Source organism: Cynocephalus volans, chromosome 12 (assembly GCF_027409185.1).
Source record: "Cynocephalus volans isolate mCynVol1 chromosome 12, mCynVol1.pri, whole genome shotgun sequence".
Classification (NCBI taxonomy): domain Eukaryota; kingdom Metazoa; phylum Chordata; class Mammalia; order Dermoptera; family Cynocephalidae; genus Cynocephalus; species Cynocephalus volans.
The window spans coordinates 15,107,589-15,130,486 of record NC_084471.1 but is presented as its reverse complement, the minus strand read 5'-3'; positions in this window follow the sequence as shown (position 1 = coordinate 15,130,486).

Genomic DNA, 22,898 nt, shown 5'->3' with positions numbered 1-22,898 from the left:
AATTGTCTAATAGAAATATAATGTGAGCCATATATAGTTTAAAATTTTCTAGTAGTCATATTAATAAATACAAACAGGTGATATTTATTTCAATAATATATATTATCCAACCCAATATATCTAAAATATTATAATTCCAACAGGGAATAAACATAAAATATTATTAATAAGATATTTTACATTTTTTAAAATCACAGTAAGCCCTGAAATACAGTGTGCCTTACAGTTATACACATTTCAATTCAGCTACATATCAAGTACTCAGTAGCTACTGGTGGGTAATGTCTACCAAACTGGACATCACAGCTCTGAGCTCTGCCTCTGTAAGAAATAGCCAGGACAAGGTAGTAACTTCTGTCACTTCTAGGGTACTCTGGTTAGCATGTCTAGCCTCTGACCGCTCCTGTTCTTCCTTATGAGAGCATTATCACTGTCCGTGGAAATAGAGCAGATCACATCGAACGCCTGCCTGACCAGGCCTCACAGAAAAGCTGCTGATTGGAGGAGAAAGTTGCAAGATTCCAGATGAATATTCCACCTGTTATCTTCCATGGCTGCAGGTAGCCTGAGGGCAGTTTTCCAGCACTGCTTCTGTCTGCCCACTCACTTCTGCACATGGTCGCTCCTGATCCTCCCCCTGCACATGCTCTTGGAGGCCTCCCCTCCTTCCCTTCCCCTCCACTCATCCCCAGTTTGAGCAGAAGCAAGAGAAAGGAAGGCCCTTGTTATTTCAAATGGGGCTTGACACAGCTTCACAAAGAGCATAAAATCAAACCATTTTCACAGGCAATCGCACCCGGGCAGTTAAAACAAACTGAGAACTCAATTACACCCCATTACTGTTGGATCCTGTGCTCCGATCTCTCCACATCCCTTCGCTTCTAGATAAAAGGGAAGGAAGGGGCAAAGGGCACCCCCTTCTGTAGCCTGCTAATAGGCTGGGTCCACTGAAAAGGGCTTCATTTCTCTCATCAATCCAAGAGGGAAAGACAAGTGAACCATTCTCCTGCTATTTAAACAGCTGAAAAGTAAATGATGATGTTGACAAGCCCTAAGCAAAGATCCTTTCAACATTTGATTAGAAGCATGGACCCAAAAATTTATTTACAGTGGGGGGTGTTTGTGCATGTGTGCACATGTGCGTATCTCTTCCTCACGACCACATAGTGTATACAGACATGACATTTAGTGATACTGGGAGTAAGAGTAAAACGCAGATCCAATTTCACCTGCTCATCCTGTACATGTCAAATTAGTGCCTCTTCTGTGAAATGAGAATAATTAATACCATTTACCACAGGGATGTTATAAAGGCCAAACATAGTAAGACTTATATGTTACTCTTTGATTACCTATCTCTCTTTTTATTTATTTATTTATTTATTTTTATTATACCTATATGTGGGGTTCAATGTTGATTTTCAATAATTGTGTACAATGCGTGGTGGTTAGATCAGTATAGTTGGCTTATTCATCATTACAATACACAATCATTCTTTGTGTCCACTGACCAATTCCTCATTAGCCTCCCTTCCTCTCCCTCCCCTTTTCCACCTCTAGTTTTCCAAAAGTTCAACATATGACTGTGATTGTTGTTTTTGTTTATTTATAAATGGGGAGAGTGTGGTATGAAACTGGCCTGCTTAATGCAATGATAGAAAGAATAATGAAGATCCCTCCATGTCAATGTGGAGAAGTGAGCATGTTCTGAACTTTTGTTCTATGCTCCCAAATGCATAGAAATTAAAGATAAAATATGTTTTACAATAATAAGAAGAACAAAACTCTTTTTCAAAGCATGAAAAAAGAAATAGATGATGGGAAACCCAGAATGGTAAGCCTGAAGTCAAAGTATCACGATGTGTGGATGGTAGGATGGGATATGGGCAGTTGTGGTTGGGGACCACAGATGGGGATGAGGACCAAGTGTACTCCATGCCTGGAAAGATACAGACCTTTGTCTCCCATGTGAAGCCAGGGTCCTGGACGGTCCATGAACTGACACCTCAGTGGTTCTGCCTTCCCACCTCGTGCTGTGACTAGGACTATGACAGCAAGATGTGGCTGCTGGAAACTGGGTCCCTTGTGAGCCTGGCAAGTGGACCTAGGATTGCACAATATGAAAGAGGCAAGAGACCTTTTGCAAGGCCAGGTTGATGCCCTTTCCAGCTCATTAAACACTTTCCAATCTATTAAACTTCTCTGTCTAAAGAAAAACTGGAATATCTTCTCCAACTCTGTCATTCCCATGAGCTTTAACAGTGAAATAATAATGATAATAATAGTCATTCATTCATTCATCATTGGTCCTCTATTGTGGACAGATACTGTGCTAGGGAAATAGTCAAAAAAGCCCCAATCCTTCTGGCCATCAATAACAACTTACAATTTATAGCTTATTTGAGTCTCACACCAACCTTGTGAGCAAGGGTTAATTCTGATATAGTAAATAAATGAGGAAACTGAGGCTCTGCAAGATGAATTAGCTTCCTCCAAATCACCCAGTTAGGAAGCTGTGGGCAGAGGCTGGAACTCTGATCTACTGATGCCTTGTAAGAATCCAGAAAGCTTCCGTTGCAAAATACAAGGGCTCAGTCTCAAGTATGTAAGGATTACAGGGTTTCCAAGAGATGGCAAGACCAATGTTGACATGAAAGAGGCAAAAATTCAGAAGGATAAGCCCTTTCCAACTGGACAAAGTAAGAATGGGGTGTAGGGAAAATGATGGGTAAGGGGAGAGATACTACTTTATACCCAATAAGATACTTATCATTTAAACAATAAAAGGAAAATCACTAGTGGTGGCTAGAACGTTCATAAATTAAAACCATTGTACAATGCTGGTGGGAACTTCAAACGGTATAGCCACTGTGGAAAACAGTTTGCTGGTTTCTTGAAAAGTTTAACATAAAATTACCATATGACCTAGTAATTGCTCCTAGGTATATACTCAAAAGAGTCGAAAACAGAGACTCAAACAAGTACATCCACCTACTTGGTTGTAGCAGCAGAATTCGCAATAGCCAAAAGATGGCAACAACCCAAACATTCATAGATAGATAAATGGATAAATAAATAGTGGTATATACATGTACTGTAATGTTATTCAGCCATAAAAAGGAATGAAGTACTGATATATGATACAATGTGTATGTATGAAACTCAAAAACATTATGCTAAGTGAAAGAAGCCAGAAACAAAATGTCACATATGATATGACTCCATTTACATGAAATATCCAATGTAGAAAGATCCGTGAGACAGAAATCAGACTGGCGGTTGTCAGGAGCTTTGGGGAGGGGGAAATGGAAGTGACTGCTTAATGCATACCAGGTTTCCTTCTGGAGTGATGAAAATGTTTTAGAATAGATAGAAATGGCAGTTGCACAATATTATGAATATACCAACTGCCACTGAATTGTTTACTTTAAAATGGTTAATTTTACATTATGTGAATGTCATCTCAATAAAAAGAAAAAAGAGCAAGAACAAGAAAATTCCAGCCACTCTGTCCCCAAAGCTTACAGTCTTCTTGTTTTGTCATGGCCATGGTGCTTCTCTAAGTGGTTCTGATATAGGAGGTGCTCAGTTTCCCTGGGCTCGAGTTTCAGCACATGCCTGTGGGTTTCCAGCCACTCCCTGAGGTCTCAGGCCCTGCCTCTGGGCTCTTCCCTGGAGGAAAGCTACTGTTGCCAGTTAGACCTATTTTCAGCACCAACAAGAGGAAAGAGACCACAAGGGTCTGGCTTATGTTATGCAAATCCAGTGGCTAGGCATGCTCAGTAGAGAGCACACAATATTCTTGAACATGCCTGGGGCATCTAATAGGGTGTGATCAATGAATGTGCTCCAGGAAGATACCAACTGAGCATGTGCAAGACTAAATGTTACATAACAGGGAACCACCCCTTTAACTGAATATTCATTACATAGAGAAACTATAAAAGATGAATCCCAGCTGAAGGCAGCATTGTTGCTCACTTTCCTGGAGGCAACCTGCACTTTGCTGGCTGAGGTGTGTATACTTTACCTTGTATCAAACTTACTTTCAGCAAGTGGCTGCTCACTACCTTGAGCCAGCCCGCACTCTGTACTGAACTTTAAGTATGTTTCTTGCTTTTGTGTTAGACTGACATCTGTACTGAGCTTACTTTTGTGCTAGACTCAGTGTGGGCCCTGCTCAATCTCTGGAGCATGCTGCACCCTCTCTGTGGAACATGTATTTCTTATCTGTTATATTAAAACTGCTCTCACTGTCTACTGTGACTCTGCCCTTGAATTCTTTCCTGTGGCAAATTCAAGGACCTGGTAAGAGGACTGGGTGGGTTGAGGCTAACTCTCGGGCTCCCATGACCCTACCTCCAACATCAGTTCTGATCATGGAACCAGCACCAAAATTGGGCTATGTATGCCAGAAAGGATGGAAGTTTAGTGCAGATGACCTCAAGAGTAACCATTAAACAATCAAAATAAGAAAATTCCTTATAATTGTTTCGTATTCTCTTTCTTGCCAATGAAGACATTTAGCCAGCTCCCAAACCTTTCCTAATACTTAGTTTCTAAAGTAACCCCGGATAAGAAATCTCTTTCTTTACAGAATTACTGGCCTGAGAGGCTGGGACTGATTTAGGAAGGAGAGGCAGAATGGCCAAAATATAGATAAGGTAGATGAGGAAGGGATGGGTCAGAAGACATGAGGAGGAGAAACTGGGACAGCTGTGTACACAGCTACGCTCCCCGATGGAAAGCAAACTTCTCTCAAATCAAGGGCAAGTCTTATTCATCACCAACAGAACCTGTTATAGAATCTAATTTATAGTAGGCACCCAGTAAATATTTGTGTAATAAATAAACTATAAAGGAAAATAAATTTTGGTTTCACCCCGCTGGCCTAACTCATGAATCATCACACTTAGGAAAGGGTAATGCTAATAACTATTTGAGCTCTTTTGTTCATTCAATCCACCCACGCACTCACCCACCCACCCACCCACCCACCCATGCACCCATCCACCCATCCACCCATCCATCCTCCTTCCCTTCAGAATTCAACAAGCTTGTATTGATTGTTTGCCTTATTCCAGCCACTGTTCTAGAAGCTGTGGCTACAGATCAGCATAAGACACAGTCCCAGCCCTGCAGGGGAATAGGAAACAGACCAAGATGGAGCTGGAGAGGTAGGCAGAGTCTGGGCAGTGTCGGTCTCTGAGAAGTACAGGGAGGTCAGTCAGGTGGAGAGGTTTTCTGGACTGGCCAACCACAGAAGGATCCTTGTTATGGCAGGTGACATGGATAAAAGCCAGGAAAGCCCCATTCCTTAATAAGTCTAAGGGACAAGGACCGACTTAGAAGGGGAAGATAAAAGCAAGAAAACCAAAATACAGGCAAACTCAACCAGAAAGTAGAGAGTAAATATTAAGGGGAAACAGATCCAAAATAATAGCTATAGTTGAATTGCGGTGCCCACCCTCATCATTATTTGGTGCTGGTTACATGAATAAGGGGTATGTCTGCCTGATTTAATCATTAAACTTATGATGAACAGTGGTTGTGATGACAGACCTGGAGTGCTTGTTACCCTAAACTGCCTGCGGTAGGCAGAATAGTTCCCCAAAGATGTCCCTACCCTAATCCTCAAAACCTGTGAATATGTTATATTCCATGACAAAAGGGACTTGCAGTTGCAATTAAGTTTATGAACTTTAAGTTTGGGAAATTATCCTGGATCATCAGATTAAGTCATTGGCTCAATCTAATCACATGAGTCCTTAAAAGCAAAGAAAGCTGGAGTAAGAAATATGCGTCAAGAGGAGAGTTTGGAAAAATTCAAAGTATGAGGGGGACTCAACCTGCTGTTACTGGTGGAAAGATGATTGGAAAATATGAGAAGGAATATGGGCAGCCTCTAGGAGCAAAGACTGTCCCTCAGGTGACAGCCAGCTAAAAATACGGACCTCAATCTTATAACTACAAAGAACCAAATTTGTCCAGCAAACTGAAGGGGCTTAGAAGTGGATTAATCCCCAGAGCTTCCAGAAGGGAAGATAGCCTTCCAACTCCTTGATTTCAACAGTGTGAGACTCCAAGCAGAGGACACAGCTGAGCCACACTGTTCCAGATTTTGACCCACAGAACTGTGATATGGTAAGTGGGTGTGGTTTTTAGCTGCTGAATTTGTGGTGATTCGTTATGACAGTAATGGAAAACTAATACACTGCCTTCAACAAGGATTTGTCTCATATCAGGTGAAATAGTGAATTCCTCCAGAGCAGAGATCTTATTAACCTTGAAGTTAAGAGCACAGACTTTGGAGTTAGACCACCTGGGTCTAATCCAGCGTCTGACATGCACGGCTAGGTGATACCGGGTTGATTTTTTAATCTTTGCGAGTGTCCTCATCAATAAGACTTCTGTATCTATCTTACAGAGCTGTTTTAAGGAGTAAATGCGTTAACATTTGTAGCTTGGAACTGTGCCTGGAATAGAGCAAATGCTGAAGGTATTTGATTCACAGCAGCAGCATTCGATCAACGGCAGAATTTCCCCTTGCAGTGGGTGCAGTGGTTTGCAAACTGGATCCCCTCTTTGGGGCCAACACGCTCATGCCCCCAGATGCTGGAAGAGTTGGCTGAGGGTAGCTTCCTCACCCAAGGTCACATCTCCTTGGGGTCAGCCCGCAACTAGTGACTTGGGAGCAGAACCTGGCTCCCTTGCCTCGACTTAAGACCACTCTAAAGGACCACCCCAGCTTCAGAGTCCCCTTGGGATTGGCCAAGTTCTCTGTTGCAACAGAGTTCAGCTTCTCCCTCTGTTCTGCCCTGGCCCCTCACTCTCTCAGAGGTGTTGCTCTTGAGATAATTTCCCAACACACTTTCCACACACATATCCCTGTCTAAGAGTTTGTTTCCCAGCAAATCTGATGTAATGCTCTTCTCCTTCTCTTTCTCCCTTTTCTTGCTTCTATGCCTCTTACTACTATTATTTGCAGACTAATGCACTCTGTGCTGCAACACCGTTCTGAGTATTTTATGAAGCACGTCTAATCCTCACAGCGATAAGTCAAGGTAGATATTATTTACTGTCTTAAAATGAGGAGGTTGAGATATTGAGTAGTAATGATCTGCCCAAAATCAGACAGGTGGCCAGAAGCCAAGCCAGGATTAGAACTCAAGTATGCAGAAGGATTCAAAGCCAATGGCATGTTGTCTGCTGTATAAAATTGACCAGATTGCCCTTGGATCAGACCTTTGGGACATGAACGCCTTCTTTGCTTGGGCTTGCGTTGGAACTCCCCTTGGGTATGGGTCCTTGAGCTACTTTTGCTACCTTGGGGGGCTTTCCCTGTTCCCTTTCTCAGTTCTTGTTTGACCCTAGCATTCTCCTTTCTTCTAAATAGAAACAGTCAGTGGGCCCTACCTCTGGGGCCTCACCTATCCCAAAGGAAGGCAAAGCTCCTGTGTGTCCAGGAGGCATTTCCTCTTAATCAGCACTATGTGATATTCTTCTGGGACCAGAGTCCTTTGTCTCAGAACAAGGACCCATCTGCATACACACTCACACGGCCCCATCACCCGAGGACTGCCCTTTGAGCAGGCGGGTCAGGGAACGGCCAGTGGTCAGGCTAATCCTTAGGTCCAGGCTCCTCCAAAGTAGGTCTTGACAGTAACCATAGTCCATAAATTTATACTTACATAATCTCGGGGCAGTAGAGTTATAACCTTAAAGATATGATCCTGCCTCTTCTGTAAACTACTGTTGGAGAAAGCTTTATGTTCAAGCATGTGTATCGCAGCATTATTTATAGAAGCAGAAGAACGACAAAGAAACAATCTAAATATGCAACAAGGGGAGTACAGTTAAATAAATGTGAGTGGATAGTATTCTGCCATAAAAATCATGTTTCCAAGTAATATTTAACAGCCTGGAAAATAGCTCAAAATATATTAAGCGAAGAAAAACGTAATAGTAAACACTTTCATGGAATTTTTTCACTAATTTTTAACGTAATATACTAATAGGGAAAAAAGGCTAGAATAAAATACACCAAAATGTTCATAGTGGTTATTTTTTAAGATGTAGAATTGTATGTTTTATTTTTATTTTCTTTTTTATTCATTATTGTATTTTTCAATTTTGTGCAAATAGTGGGAACCACTTCTATTATCAAGAAAAATAACTATTTTAAAAGATATTGTAAATATACTGTAAAAATCTATTTTTAAAAGGACTTTTTCTTAGGTTGGCAGTAGAATATGTTTTGAGTCTTATAATCCTGGCCTCTGGTGGGAAGTTCACTAAACAAGATCACAACATGTATGCAATAGATGCTCAGGTTGAGGACCATGTCCTAGTCCTCTCTGAATATACTTACTAGGCTTTCACTAAATTTTAGTTGAACTAAACTAAACTACCTCATTGTGTGCCCCCTATCAGTGGTTGATTATATCTGAGAAGGGGTGTGTTATGGTTTGAATTATGTCCTTTCAAAATTTGTGCATTGAAGACCTAAGCCCCAGTACCTCACAATGTGATTTTATTTGGCGATAGAGTCTATACAGAAATAACTAAGTTCAAACGAGGTCATCAGGGTAGTGCAGAATCCACTATGACTGGTTTCCTTATAACAAGCAGAAATTTGGATACAGGGGGAGGCACAGAGGTAGGACAATGTGAAGAGACACAGGGAGAAGACTGCCATCTATGAGCCAAAGAGAGAGGTCTAGGACAGAACCTCCCTGCCAGCCTCAGGGAAAAAAAAAAAAAAACCCACTGACACTTTGATTTTGGATTTTTAGTCCCCAGTACTGTGAGACAATACATTTCTGTTGTTTAAACTATTTGGTATGTGGTACTTTGTTACAGCAGCCCTAGCAAACTAATCCATGGTGTATCCCCATCAATAAATGAATCTTTTTCAGTTTACACACTCATCCAGAGCCACCTAATGCAAGTCTTTAATATTTAAGAAAAGCAGCTGGATATTTAAGTCAATGAGATATTATAAAATCTTGACTAACCGGTTTCCTGGTAGCTTACTCACCTCTTATCACAACTGGAGAGTGAATTGTATCTGAGAACAATGCCTGGCACATAGTAGGCGTCCAGTAAGCATTTGCAGAATGAATGAATAAATAACATGCCTGAGGCTACTTCCTTCCAGCATAATAAAACCAACCTTCCATGTCCTGTTTGACTCTCTGAGATCAGCCTCTGTATTCTGCCCCAGCCACAACCCCCTTTTAAGTTGTTATTTATTCCTTACCAGGTGCCCTGATTCATTAGTGGTTTCCATTAAAGCCATGGTTGAAAAGACACTTTCATTTGAAACCCTCAAGCGTGTTGTTTTTGTTGGCTGGCTTCTCCTGCTCTGAAATAATTACTTTTTTTGAGGTGCTGAACTTTCTCGTGTTTGTCTCTCCTCCCTGACAGCCCTTTCTTTGATCCTTTCTGGAAGGACTTGCCTAGGCCCATTTAGTAATGCCAGAGGATCATAAAGGAAAATAAATCATTGACTACTCAGGCTGAAAAAAAACCCTGGGGGTGCTTTTGTCCAAACTCCTCAATTTCAGATGAGGTCACAGTTTTCAAAATGTGTCATGTGAATGGTGGTAGCAGCAGTAATAAAAATAATAATAAGAGCATTTGTCATATGCTTTACCATGTGCACAGAAGTTTTGCTTATATGATTTTATTTTGTACTACCTTAATTAGAGTGAGACAGCTCGAAGAGTAAAAAAGATTATTGGCCCTGGTTTCAGGAGGCCACGGTTAGAATTCTGACATTGCCACCTCTATTCTGACTTTGGGCAAGTCACATCACCTTCCTGAGCCTCGGTTTCTCCATCTGTAAAATGGGGAAGAACAGGCTCAGAAACAAAAAATGTAAAAGATCTTTGAAAACTGTAAAGTGCTACAGAAATACAAAACATGGTAATTTTTGACTTTGGCTTTCCTTAGTTAATTTTTTTATTGCTGTTATCAGAAGAACGGGGATAGTTTTTTAAAAGAAATGTTATTTTTAAGTGAGAAATGAGTTATGCCAACTATACAAGATGCCAGTTGAATTCGTAGTGAGAAGCTTAATATATCAGAGACGCCACTCACAGCACAGCATTCATGAGTGTGGTCCTCAAATTTGAGATGTCCTTGTGTGTGAGTATCTAATTTGCTTTTGTAAAGGAATGAGTTCTTCTGTCTACTCCCTTTTTGTTTTATTTACTCTTTCTAGTTGTAAAAAAGTTCACTTTTTTATTCATTCGGCAAATATTTATTGATCTTTGTGCCAGATAAAAGTCAAGGCACTGGGTAGTATAGCTATTAACAAATCAAGCTCCTGCCCTCTTGAAGCTTCAATTTTAAATGGAGGAGATAGACGGTAAATATAAGTAAACAAATAGTGTGTCAGGCAATGATATACATTATGGAGAAAAATTTTAAAAATGGTAGCAGGAGAGGGAATGCTTGAAGGTAAATAGTAAGACAGGGGAGCACTACACAGACCAGAAGACAGGGGGATACCTGAGGGAACAACAACCAGATAGGGGGAACAGCAAGCGCAAAGGTTCAGAGGCATACTCTCACTTGGCTCATGTGGGGAACAGCAAGGACGTTAGTGTGACTGAGATTCGGTGGGTTAGGGGAGAGGAGTGGGATATGAGGTCTGAAAGACAGTGGTGCTGGGCATGGGAGTGGTAGAGATTCCCCTGCAAGATCATGTAGGGCCTTATAAACAATTGTGCAGGCATGTTGACCTTTATTCTGAATAAGAAGAGAAGTCATTGGAAGGTTTTGATTGAAGGAGTGCCATGATCCAATTTATGGTTTTAAAGGATCACTTCAGCTATGACATTGAGAATAAACTATGGGAGAAGGAATAGAAGTAGGGAGGCCATTGCTATCCTCCCTGCAGAAGATGAAGGAGCCTTGGACTAATATGGTCACAGTCAAGGTGATGAGAAGTGGTTTGTATCAGTCAGGTAGGCTGTGTAATGTCCTAGTAACAAAAGATCCCAGCTATCTCAGTTGCATAGAACAACAAAGAGTTAATTTCTTCCTAAGGTACATGTGCTTCATGGAATGTCTGTGGCTCTAATCCACGTTATGTTTACTGCAAGACTCGGGCTGGCAAAGTAGCTTCTGTTTGGAACATTGCCAGTTGTAAAAGAGACATTGGCCAAAGCAAGCCACAGGATTGCTCCTGAGTACAGTAGAGCAAGAATAAAACATCTTCCCATCGGAAGGAGCATCTCAGACAGAGAAATCAGGACAGTTGGAGAACAGTTACATAGCACATGACATGGTCAAATTCAGGTTCTACTTTGTCTACTTTGAAGAGATAACATATTTGCTATAGATTGGACCTAGGCTGGTGACAAAAAGAAATGAGTAAAGAGCCTCAAGGCTTTGGCCTGACCAACCGGAAAGGAAGAGTGGTGATTTTCTGAAATGAAGATGACTGTGGGAGGAGCAGGTGTGGGGCTCTTCAAGCTTGAGTGGCTCGTTAGACATCTGAGTACAAATGGCGAGGATGCAGTTCAATATATGAGTCTGAGGTTTAAAGAAGTAGTTCAGGCTGGTGATATACATTTGGGAGTCATGCTCAATGTAAAAAGAATGGAAAGTACAAAAAAGTATATAAAGAAGGAAATCACAGACAACTAGATGGATTTTTATAAACTATCTCTATGGACACCCAGCCATCAGAGACAAGATATAACTTCAGAAATCTTGAATTGTGACCATACACTTGTCTCATAGACTTAATATGACAACATCTGTATGCTTGTTTCTGACTTGAACACCACCCAGCCTAAGCCTCCGTCACCTCTGGCCTCCCACTTGGACTCACTTCTGCAGAGGCAGAGCTTGTATTCAGACCCAGACCAGTCAAATGCACCAATCTGTGCAATTTCCATTACAATCTAACTCTTTCTATTATTTCATGTGCTTATTACTGAAACCCAGGTCTCTCCGACTCCCATATCCAAACCCTTTCTACCATTCCAGAGAATCTCAGTTTCCTCCATCACTAAAAACTACATCCATGCCCTTAGAAGATTAGTTCTGTGGTTTAACTATTACGAGGATTTATAATATACCCAGTTCACTTTGAAACTCATAGATAAGCCCCAAACTTTGAGTCACAGGCTTTTAGATATGGACGAATTAGAGGCTATATAGTGCAATGACCAATCTCATGCAGGAAGCCCCTCTGGAGCCTTCTGAACAGTCTTCTGGCCTCTGAGTACATTTGTGGAGATGTACTCAGCCCATATTCAACAAACAGTTCCCCAACACTTGCTCTGCCCTAGGTTCTGTGCTAGGCATCTGGAGGTTATAAAAATAATAAAGAATTTATCCCTGCTCTAAGAGAACTTGTGCTGCAGTAGGCAGCCTGTTATCGGAGCAGCTCCGTTCAAAACCCTTCCTAATATTGATTCAAAAATTCAGCTCATTGCAGCTTCTGCTCATTGGCCCTTCCATAGCCTAATACATTATTAAGTGCCAGAAGGAGAAAGTGCAGGTGGGAGGGGAAGTTTCCTCTCCCCTGTCCTTTCTAGTTCCTCTACAAGGGAAGGGAGTTACAGTCTAATGGATGACAGTCCAGACAATCAATTGTGCCACATCTGCCAATGCAGACTCACCGTGCATCAAAACATTGCATAAATGCTCATGGGTCCTCTCTCTATGTTTCCTCCATGCAGCTGGATTGGAAACTAATCTAGAACCCTCTTGATATCCAGATATTGTGGTTTCCTCTCCTTTCCTCCTTGCATGCATATCTGATGTGCATGTCTTGTTTTTGTTCTAGCGATCAATACAGCAAGCCAAGGAGTTTTGAGGGAAGGTAAAAACCCTAATGGGTGCATAGGTGAGATTTTTGTTCTAACACAGCTTTACCATATATTTTCTTTTGGGGTAAAACTGACTGGCCTAATCAATAATAAAATATTGATTTTGTTTCTTATTTCCATTGCTCCTTATGAGTATAGTTTCCTCAAGAACTTCACAGGGAAGGGGTCGTGGGGATGATACTAGGATTGGATATTCTTGGGTTTCTTGGCTATCATGCCATCAGAATCTTGTCTCAGCTTAAGAGAAGAAATTTCTAATCTTGCTTGATACAATCAGCCATCTGTTGCTTGAATGTCATCTTCAACATCCTCTGAAAGCATTCAAATAGGCTGTATTCATACACTTCTAGTGATAGGGGCCTCGTTACCAGGCAAAGTCACTCTTTCCATCTTGGCACACTTCTGATGAACAAAAAATTCTTTTGTTTGTCAAGACAAGTCTGACCCCCTGTAACTTCCATCTTGTGGCCCTATTTGTATCCCTCATGGCCAAATGGACTTAACAACCTGTTCCCTTTTTGTGTATGCTCTTCAACTTGACTACAATCCCCTCTAGTTATGTCAAGGTCTGATAATACGCATGAAGGAGATATTCCCTGGTGTTGGTTGTTTCTCTTTAATTAACCTTCCTCCTCAGTGCTTAGGTTGGACGAGCCACTGTTGATCTGCTAATCTGAAATCCCCTCTGTGCACACAGCCAAATGAAGTGCAGCAGCTAGAGTACAGGTAATGGTTATGAAAGTCAGGGATCCTGGTACATCTCCAAATTATTTGTAATAAAACAGCTCGTTATCAGGGCCCTAAAGGAGACCTGACTTTGATACCCAATGTTCCTAACATTCACCGAATATGTATGCAAATGGCACACTTGTTTAGATGCCAGATGTATGACTGGTCATTGGTATATTTGGGGCATTAATGTATATACACACAGACCACGTCGGTATATCACAAGAAGCCTTTATACTTGTATAAGAGTGAGAGGTAGAGTGGTAGACACACAAGAGCAAGAGCTATAGAACTTATTTTTTGTGCCCTTAGGCCAGCTACTCTATCTCCCTGGACCTACCTCATTTTCCTCCCATATTTGCAAATCAGAGAAGTGATATCTCCCCTACAGGGATGCTGTTAGGATAAAAGAAGTGAAGGATATGAATATAGTGCCTGATACATAAAAGGTGCTCAAAAATGTAAGTTACCTACTTCAATTTCTCAGCTTACAAGGAGTTTTTCAATATATTATCCAATGACACCTAGGACTTATTTGATCTAATTTTCAGCCTGCAGGCAGGGCCATCACATACACAAACACATTCTATTCCAGGAAGAAGAAAGAAAAAACAAAAAAATTGTAGAGGAGATAGCGCAACCCCCTCCTTGAAAAGTTCTCCATTATACCCAGCTTTCATTATTCATGCATCTGTCTCTCCATCTATAAAATGCTGACAATGATCTAGATGATCTCCAAGGTCTGACACTCTATTCTTACTCTCATCTGTTATTCTTGTAGCAGTCTCAAACTATTTTTATTCTGCTCTTGAAGGAGGAGGTGAGGAGAGAACCGAGATTCCTCAAGCACCTCCTCTCTTCCAGGGGCTCTGTTGGACACTCCACGTCTGGTATCATTTTATGCTCACAACTCTGTGAGGGAGGTGTCGTTATTGTTTCCTGTCTCACACATAGATGGAGAAGGTCATAGACATTAACAAAATGCCCAAATCACTCATGATTAGTGCTATGGTCTCAATGTTTGTCCCCTCCAAAACTCATGTGGAAGCTTGATCGTCAATGTGGCAGTGTTGAGAGATGGGGCCACTGGGAGTGGATTGATTGAGGTGATTGAATTGAGGCTCTACCCTTAGGAATGGATTAATCCACTCATGAATTAATGGGTTAATCGATAAATGGGTTATCATGAGTGTGGACACAGGGTATCACATGGGTAGAGTTCTTACCAAGAAAAAGGCCCTCATCAGATGCACCTCTCAAACTTGAACTTCATAGCCTCCAACACTGTAGGAAAAAAATTCCATTTCTCTATAAATTACTAGATTTTAGGTATTCTGTTACCAGCAACAGAAAACAGAGTAATACAGTTAGTGAGTAGCAGAGCTTCCTAAGGCCCATCTGCCTCCAAATTCCTTATTCTGTCTAGAACACAACTCTGAGAGTTGCTGGATACCACTCTGGGTACCCAAAACTTTCATTACTATTCAGCCATTTGTTGATTCCCCTTTCTATAAGCATTCTATACCCCTACTTCCCAGTGTACCATTCCATACTGCCAGTTGACCCATCAATATTTCAGTAACTGGAGCTACTAAATTTATCACATTTGGGGTAATGTCAGAGTAAATGTAGATCCCGGTGAGGGCATCCTCTGGATCTGGAGGTGACCTTGAGGTCAAACTTACCTGGACATCCTGAATAGAAGATCCAAGATCCACTAACATTTGTACAGGTAACTTCTTCCTGCTACCACTCAGGGTTAGTGGGCAGTGTTGACAGATTACTTCCATGTCATGAAAGCCATTACAACAGAAGATGTGAACGTTATGAATAGAATTCAGGGACCCAGTGACTGATTACACTAGATAACATTTGAAAAGACTTTGGAACTTCTAATCATACTTATGTTGAAAATCTTTGTTTCTCTTGACTCCAGGATAGGATACATAATTTACAGGATACAGTGGAAAATAACGTGGGGTCCCATGTTCCAAAATCATTAAGAATTTCTTTTTTTTATTGGTTATGAATATTCATGAGATACAGAGCTGATTGTCACTCCTCGTGCCCAAGATGTGAAGGCCAGATCCATACTGGCAGCATGCCCATTACCACAAATTGTGTTTGTACCCTGTGTCCCCCACCCAATTATCCCCCACTTCCTTCCCCCTCCCCCCTTCCCCCCACTCCATTTTGTATCACAAGGTATGTTCTCTCCCTCTGCAAGTCCAATGCACCACTGTGGTCTTTCTTTCCTTTCTTTTTTATCTCTTAGCTCCCAATTATGAGTGAGTACGTGCGGTATTTATCCCTCTGTGCTTTGCTTATTTCACTCAACATAAGTTTCTCCAGACTCATCCATGGTGTTGCAAATGGGAGAATTTCATTCTTCTTTATGGCGGAGTAGTATTCCATGGTGTATATATACCACATTTTCCTTATGGAAAACAGTATGGAGGTTTCTCAAACAACTACAAATAGATCTGCCGTAGGATCCAACAAAATCATTAAAAATTTTAACGTGGCAGCAACAGAGCATTAGACCAAGTGTTAGGGACCTTCTGAGTGTAGGACCCTGTGAAACTGCATAGGTCACTTGCTGTTATGGACTGAATGTTTGTGTCTCCTTGAAATTTATATGTTGAAGCCCTAACCCTCAATGTGATGGTATTTGGAGGTGGGGCCATTAGAAGGTAATGAAAATTAGATGAGACGGAACCCCACAGGGGTAGGACCCTCATAATAGGATTAGTGGCCTTACAGTCAGAATAGACTAGAGCTTGTTTCTCTCTCTCTCTCTCTCTCTCTTCGCTCTCTCTCTCTCTGCCCTGTGAGACAGAGTGAGGAGGTGGCAGCCTACAAACCAGAAGAGAGCCCTCACCAGGAACCGATTCCATAGGCACCTTTAGCTTTGACTTCTAGTTTCCAGAACTGTGAGAAATAAATGTCTGCTGTTTAAGCCACCTGGCCTATGGTATTTTGTTACATCAGCCCAAGCAGAATAAAGCACATGCCCATGAATCTGTTTTTATTTGACTTTAGGGTATAATGCCTTGTTATCTATTTCATACTCAGAGTACCTGACTTAGGTATGTGCTCAATAAATATTTACAAAATAAATGAAGAGAGACAACACATATGGCTTAGGTTTGAATTCTAGCTCCCAAACCTACCACCCAAGTAACCTTAGGTGAGGTTCCTAATCCCTTGGAGCATCAGTTTCCACATTGTCAAAGGGAGAAAATGTTGCCTGTGCCATACTGTAGATCTAAGGATGAGCTGGGGATGAAATGCAAGTGAGTGACCAGCACGTTACCCAGCACTCTACAAATGTTATCCCTTTTTGTTTTCCTTTTTTAAATTTCCACATCCCTCCTAACTGGACCCAAAGCATATGTCAGAGATAAGCACAACCCAAAGAAGTCCTTCATTGATGGAGAAATCATGGGAAAAATTTCATCACACATGGAAAATTCACAAACTCATGGAGTCTTCATTGGACTTTTGCTCAACTTGATTGAGGATGTATCAGTATCTCATGCCACTGTCATCTTCCCAGACGGGTCAGCTTCATCTCACCTCTGTCGAGGCAGGCCACCACCTGTGGCTGGACTCCAGATACAGCACTGGCTCCAAGTTCAAATTGTTCTTCCAGAACCTGAAGGTGATGTTCATGTTCTAGATCCCAGCCTGCTCCTCTGTTAGAAAACCTCCTTCTCTAGGCTGAAGGTACCTACCCAATGCCCCCCATGTACAAGGCATTCAGTGAATATTAAGTTCCTGATCTTTGTTTTCCTTGTTAGTCATCTTTGGTGGTTCCCTTCAGCATTTTCTCCCTGCTATCAAGTCATTTCTCGTTGATTTGTATCTGATCAGTTCATACACTCTTCCACCCTACAGCATTTTCATTCTCCATCAATTAATCAAGTTTTTTGATGCCCTTTTTCTCCTTATACCTTTTTGTTCATTCATTTAAAACCTCTGTGTGGCTGGCCCATGAACCCACTTAGTCTCCTAGAGTTGCTTTTCTTTCCATCCCTTTCTTCTCTTTTCTTTTCTCCTTCCTTCCTTTCTTTGCTTTCTTTCTTTCATTCTTTTCTTTCTTCCTCCCTCCCTTTCCTTCCTTCCTTTCTTCTATTCTTTCTTTATAAAACTTTATTGAGACATAATTCCCATACCACACAATTCACCTATTTAAAGTGTACAATTGAATAATTTTTAGTTTATCCACAGAATTGTGCAACCATCACCACAGTTAGCCTTAGAACATTTTCAGCCCCTCAAAAAAGAAATACTTCACCCCATAGCCCTAACCCTTCAACCAACCCACCCTCCCTCCAGCCATAGGCAATCACTAATCTACTTCCTGTCTCTGTAGATTTGCCTTTTCAGGGCATGTTATATAAATGGACTGATACAATATGTGGCCTTTTGTGACTGGCTTTTTTCACGTAGCATGATGTTTTCAAGATTCATTCATGTTGTAGCATGTATCAATACTTTTTCTATTGCTTAATGATATTTCTTCATATAGATTTACCACATTTTATTTATTCATTCATCAGTTGATGGATCGTGGAGGTTGTCAACTGCCATCTTTCTTGGCACCCAGTCTGCAACTGGCATTTCTAAACTCTGCCTTTATAACAAAAAATTATTTACCCTCTCATTTTCAATACATCAGGATTTCTTTCACACTTCATAATAAATTTTTTATTACACTCAACAAAAAAATATAGTAGGAAAATGGGGTTTTGGAAAGACATGGGCATTGAGGTCACAATGTAGTTTGATTCTGTGTTCTTCCAATCACCAGTTTTGTAGCCCTGAGCAACTCACTGAACCGAGGACTCATTTTTTCTCCTGTAAAATGGGAATGATTATGTCATACACATAGAGCTGTAGTAAGGATTAAATGGGATAAAATATAAAAAGTACCCACATAGTAAATGCTCAGGAATTGTTGCTCACACATGTCTGTGTACATTTTAGATTCTCCAAATGGCCTAAATGCTTAGAGGGACAGACGTGTTTTGTTTGCACTCTTTTCATTCTATTCCTAAGTACCTCGCTCAGTGCATGAGAAAACAAATGCCTAAGATTTATACTGATGGATGTAGAGTAACTGGAGAAATGCCTGAGGCATAGCAGGTGTCCCCAATTACAGTGATGGTGATAATACTGAGGATGACAGTGATCCATTAAACTGTAAGCACCATCAGTTTATGAACCACATGTATTTCATTTCCTCCTCAGCATTAATGTTCCACACTGAGGAGACATTGCAAAATCCAGCCATAAGCATATTTGCATTACCTGCACATTTTGGTGGTGTGGGGGCTGCCAAATTTAAACACAGGAAATTTCACATATAGTTCTGGATTTCTGTTCTTCTCTTGAAAATTAAAAGGTCTTCGAAAGAAATAAAAGGCATTCAAATTGGGAAGTAAAAAGTTAAACTACCCCTGTTTGCAGATGACATTATCTTATATACAGAAACCCTGAAGACTCCCTATAAAAAGAGATAGAATTAATAAATAAATTCAGTAAGGTTGCAGGACACAAAATCAACATAAGAAACTCAGTAGCATTTTTATATACTAACATTGAACTATCTGAAAAAGAAATCAAGAAAACAGTCCCATTTAAAATAGCCACGAAAAAATACTTAGGAATAAATTTAACTAAAAAGATGAAAAACCTGTACACTAAAAACTGTAAAACATTGATGAAAGAAATTGAAGACAACACAAATAAATGAAAAGATGTCCCATGTTTGTGGATTGGCAGAATTAGTATTGTTAAAATGTGTATACTAGTCAGGATGATGTACAGATTTAATGCAGTCCCTATCAAAATCACAATGACATTTTTCACAGAAATAGAAAAAGTATATAAAATTTGTGTGGAACCACAAAAGACCCTAAATAGCAAAAGCAATCTTGAGCAAAAAGAGCAAAGTTGGAGACATCAAACTACTTGATTTCAAAACAGCATGGTATTGGCATTAAAAAAAAGACACAAAGGACAGTACAACCAAACAGAGAGCCCAGAAATAAATCTATACATTTACAGTCAATTGATTTTCAACAAAGATGCCAAAAACACAATGGATAAAGAACAGTCTCTTCAATAAATGGTGTTAGGACAACTATATATTCATATGTGGAAGAATAAAGTTAGACCCTACCTCATACCATATACAAAAATCAACTCAGAATAGATTATACACTTAAACGTAAGACCTAAAACAGGTATACTAGAAGAAATATAGGGGGAAAGCTCTGGCAATGATTTTTTTGATATGACCCCAAAAGCACAGGCAACAAAAGCAAAAATAGACAAATGGGATCAAATCAAACTAAAAAATGTCAAAAGCACAGGCAACAAAGGCAAAAACAGATGAATGGGATTGAATCAAACTAAAAAGCTCTGCAAAGTAAAGGAAAACAATAGAGTGAAGAGGCAGCCTACAGAATGGGAGAAATTGTTTGCAAATTATACATCTGATAAAAAGTTAATATCCAAAACATGTAAGAAATTCAAACGCTCAATAGCAAGGAAACAAATAATCAAATTAAAGAATGGGCAGAGAACCTGAATAGACATTTCTGGGAAAAAATATACAAATGGCCAATGGCTGAATAAAAAAATCCACAGTATCATTAATCATTAGTAAAATGCAAATTAAAACCATTTTACACCTGTTAGAATGTCTGGCAAGAGTGTGGAGAGAAGGAAATGCTCCTGCACTGTTGATGGGACTGTAAATTAGTATAACCACTATGGAAAACAGTATGGGGGTTTCTAAAACAACTACAGATAGATCTTCCATACTACCCAGCAATCCCACTTCTGGGTATATACCCAGAGGAATGGAAATCATCATGTCAAAGGGATACCTGCACTCCTATGTTCATCACAGCTCTGTTCACAATAGCCAAGACATGGAACCAACCTAAATGTCCATTGATGGATGATTGGATAAAGAAAATGTGGTATATATACACCATGGAATACTACTCTGCCATAAAAAAGAATCAAATTCTCCCATTTGCAACACCATGGATGAGCCTGGAGAAACTTATTCTGTGTGAAATAAGCAAAGCACAGAGGGATAAATAACTCATGTACTCACTCATAAGTGGGAGCTAAGAGAGAAAGAAGGAAGGTAAAGAAAGTCCACAGTGGTGTTTGACTTGCAGAGGGAGAGAACATACCTTGGGACACAAAGCAGAGTGGGGCAGGGAGGAAGGAGGTGGGGATAATTAGGTGGGGGGTATGGGGTACAAACACAATTTGTGGTAAGGTGCATGCTGCCAGTATGGATCTGGCCTTTACATCTTGGGCTCAAGGAGTTACAATCAGCCAATCAGCTTTGTATCTCATGAATATTCATAACCAATATAAATAAGTAAATAAATGAAATGGAAGAGATCTGCAAAAAAAATAAATTAATGAAGCATAAAACACTCTTCATGCCAAAGGGATACCTGTGCTCCTGTGTTCATTACAGCACTATTTACAATAGCCAAGAGTTAGAACCAGCCCAAATGTCCATCATCAGATGAGTGGATAAGGAAACTGTGGTCTATCTACACAATGGAATATTACTCTGCTATAAAAAAGAATGAAATACTACCATTTGCAACAACATGGATGGACTTAGAGAAAATTATATTAAGTGAAACAAGTCAGGCACAGAAAGAGAAAAACCACATGTTCTCACTTACTTGCGGTAGCTCTAAATAAATAAATAAATAAACAAACAAATAAATAAATGGGGGGTAGAAGACAGAACAATCACAACAATTCCTTGAACTTGTTAAGACAAGTGAACAGATATGATAGAGCTGGGGTGGGGAGGGGAGTGATGTGGGGGGAAAGAGGAACAGGTAAACAGACATAAAAATCAACTACAATGTATACTGAGAGGTTAAAATAAAAAAAAGAATGGCTATTAACAAAATGACAAAGGATAAGTGTTGGAGAGGGTGTGAAGAAAAGGGAAATGTAAATTAGTACAGCAGTAGTGGAGGTTTCTCAAAAAATTAAAAATAGAACTACCATATGATCCAGCATTCTCACTACTGGGTACATATCCAAAGGAAATGAAATTAACATATCAAAGAGATAATTGTACTCCCATGTTAACTGCAGCATCATTTACCATAGACAAGTTATGCAATCAACCTAAGTGTCCATCAGTGAATGAATGAATAAAGAAAATGTGGTGTGTGTATATATATATATATATATACACACACACACTATATATATATACACACACACACAATAGATTACTATTCAGCCTTATAAAAGGACAACCTGTCATTTGCAAAGACGTGATGAATCTGGATGAAATTATGTTAAGTGAAGTAAGACACAGAAAGGCAAGTCTGCATGATGTCACTTATATAAGGGTATGTGGAATCCAAAAAAGTTGAACACATAGAAGCAGACAGTAGAATGGTGGTTATGTGTTGGGAAGATGTTGATTAAAAGATATAAAATTTCAGTTAGGAAGAATAAGTTCAAGATATCTATTGTACAACATGGTGACTACTGTTAGTAACAATATATTGTAGTTAATAATGATTGTATTGAAAATCACTGGAGTAGATTTTGAGTGTTCTCACCTCAAAAAATAATAAACATGTAATTATTTGTTAATTAGCTCTATTTAGCCATTCTGCAATGTGTACATATTTCAAAACATCATGCATTACACAATAAAAATATATAATTTTTATCTGTCAATTTAAAAATAAATATATATATATTTTATTATACATACATGTGGGATACAATGTTGATTTTCAATAATTGTGTGGAATGTGTGGTGGTTAGATCAGTATAGTTAGCTTATTCATCATTACAATACGCAATCGTTCTTTGTGTCCTTTGACCAATTCCTCAGTAACCCCCCACCCTCTCCCCCTTACGTCCCCTTTTCCACCTCTAGTTTTCTAAGAGTTCAGTATGTTACTGTGATTGTTGTTTCTTTCTTTATTTCTCTCTGTCTCTCTTTATTGTTCATTTATTTCTTTATGGATTCAGCCGAAAAAGAAAGAAATTCTACCATTTGCAAGAACATGGATGAGCCTGGAGAAAATTATCCTAAGTGAAACAACCCAGGTATGGAAAGAGAAATACCACATGTTCTCACTCATAACTGGGAGCTGAATCGATAAATATACTTAAAAACAAAAAAATCAGGAGATATTGAAATTGTGGATTTGCATTTTTACATGGCAACAATTTGATGAAGGTGAGTAGCTACTGCCCTCATTAGATGGGACGTCTATTCTCCAA